At 48.5% G+C, this 2381-nt stretch overlaps 1 protein-coding gene across 5 annotated transcripts in view; it reads left to right on the plus strand.

The window, feature by feature from the left end:
• Positions 1-2381, plus strand: part of LOC113213622 (transcription factor SOX-5-like) — a 100771-nt gene that overhangs the window by 34854 nt on the left and 63536 nt on the right. For all 5 annotated transcript variants that reach the window (XM_052265124.1, XM_052265123.1, XM_052265126.1 and 2 more), the window contains exon 2: positions 463-515. The gene's annotated coding sequence lies outside the window, so the exon portion shown is untranslated. The remainder of the gene's footprint in view (positions 1-462; positions 516-2381) is intronic.

Genomic DNA, 2381 nt, shown 5'->3' on the forward strand with positions numbered 1-2381 from the left:
TCCCACCGGTTGAGCTCACATGCTCTTTCTCTAACGGCACCAGGCAAATTATCCCGTCCCAGAATGGACTTGTCTATTACCGGCCGCTCAAAGTTTTGGCGTCCTGGTCCTGGTTGCGTCCTACATGCACGTCCAGCTGCGGCGGCCGGCGCACACCGGTCAGGCCATAGGCGGGTCCGGCGAGCTAATTGTGGCAGTGGCATCGCAATAATAATAATAAAAAAATGAGAAATCGTTTTTGTTCGGAGAGTGTGTGCCCTTTTCAAAATAGCTGTAGCTGTATTTTCGCGAAAAATAACTTGTGTAAAAAATCTGATTAAATCCGAGATATTCTTTTTTTTTTTGACTCGACATTCGGAAATTATTGTGTAATCAGCAACTGTCTTAAATTTGTTAAAAAAGAAAAAAAATGTTTCCAGGAAAGTTATTTTCAGTGGACTAATGTTTTATTTTCTTTTGCAGCTGTCCGCTGGTCGCTGGCCGGGGGTGTTATGAGACCACCAACACTCCACGATGTAAGTAAAACCATCAGTTCAGTCGAGGGGAAAGAAAAAGCGCGCACGAAAGAAAAAGTCTTCCGTTTTCATCTTGCGCTCGCCTTCTCTCTGTCCGTTTTCGACAAGTTGTCTTGGCGTTTATTCCACCCCCACCTCTTTTTCCGCTCACTACGAGGGGCTCGTCTGCTTCGTTCTGCTCCACGCGAGCGCCGCGCGTCGCGTCGTCGTTCGGACGCAAAACCATCCGCTCCCAAAACTTTTATCGATTTGTCTTCTTTACGGAAACGTCAGGGCGCGGCGGCGCCCGCGCAGCAAGCACTTGTAGACGCACCCCGTCTCCTCCTCCTCCCCCCCCCCCCCCCCCCTCGCTTGTCATTCAATCACTTGTCGGGTTCCGCTAACTGCCTGTCATTAACGTGTATGGAAGCACATGCGCTCGCAAGTTTCTCAATGCGATTACCCTGCCTTCCCTCCTCCCTCCCAAGCTGCCTCTTCCTTCTCCCTTCACCCTCCCGCGCGCGCGTGTCTCCAAAATATATCCTCTCTGTGATTGCGCGCCAGAGAGAGAGAGAGAGAGAGAGAGAGAGAGAGAGAGAGAGAGAGAGAGAGAGAGAGAGAGTACATTCTTTCCTCACGCCACCCCTAAAGCGTCATCTCTGCAGGAGGTCGCTTGCAAAACGTCCAACAATTTCACAAGTCGCGGGCGGCAGCGCGCGGGAAGGGAACGAACACATTCGTAGAGGGAAAAGTAATCAGGCTTCCCGAATTTGTGTTTTATTGGCAGTTTTCGTTTCTCTCCTCTTTCCAGTTTTTGTTATGTATTTTTTTTTAATCGCGGTGAGGGGCGCGCCTTTGCAGCGTAAGAGTTGATTAAAAGAAAATCGGCCTTGCATATGACATTTTCTTTCTTGTCCTGAATTCGTTTTTGCACGGCTGTATTTTACATTTTTGTGCCTACTTACTATTTTGTTTGTTCTTGTTGTACGCGGTAGTAGTTTACCGATAAACCAAGGGCCCCGAAACGGTTAACACTCGCACGTGCACTATCATGTTGAACACTTGACAGGTGAACAAGTCTGATTTATGTTTACCGATTGAACACTATGACTTACCAGAGTATAAAAATGCCATCCTCTGTTTTTGGATTGACATGAAAAACAAATCATATTCACTGTGTCGGTAATTACAAAACGGACCGTGATAGGGTGTGTGAGTGTGAAAGGGGGGACATCTGACTTTGAGTGGCAAAAAACCACCCCCTCCAAAAAAACTACACCATCTGTCGGTGAAATTGTTTTAGTCCGGTCCGGAAACATGGAAAATGACTGTGAGGAGACAATCACTGAACAACCCCCTAGGGGCCTCCCGCCGCTTTCCCGCGGCGCGACCGATGGTGGGGCGGGGCCGCTCAGGGAAACAGTCCGCGCATACTGTTGTTTGGTCATCACTCATAGTGTTGGAAGCCGTAGAAAGTTTTCGGAAAATTTCAGCAAAATTTGTGGGAAAAGTGGGAAATTTTTCAGACTTCGAAGATTTTCCCTTAATTTCCGGAAATTTTCGGGAATTTTTCGGAAATTTTCGGAAATTTTTAACCCCAATCACGTAGCACTAAATACTTTTTGCTTTTCACTGTGTCGTTGTGTATGCACTTGACGAGATGATGTCACTTACTTCGTAGTAAAGACTTTGTCGTGCGCTCCAACAACAGCGCGGTTCAGCAGCAGCAGCAGCAAGTAGCCGCGAAACCCTACATACAATTTTCAGCGAATCCATTCCATCCTATAGGGGTAGGGCTCTATGGCAGGCGATGTTGCCCAGTCGCACTAATGCCCCATTCATCCCCGTCTCGGCCCGGACGCTTGGCCCGGCCACCCCGCCCCGCCC

The sequence above is a fragment of the Frankliniella occidentalis genome, unplaced genomic scaffold (assembly GCF_000697945.3).
Source record: "Frankliniella occidentalis isolate FOCC.00 unplaced genomic scaffold, Focc_3.1 Scaffold24, whole genome shotgun sequence".
Lineage (NCBI taxonomy): Eukaryota > Metazoa > Arthropoda > Insecta > Thysanoptera > Thripidae > Frankliniella > Frankliniella occidentalis.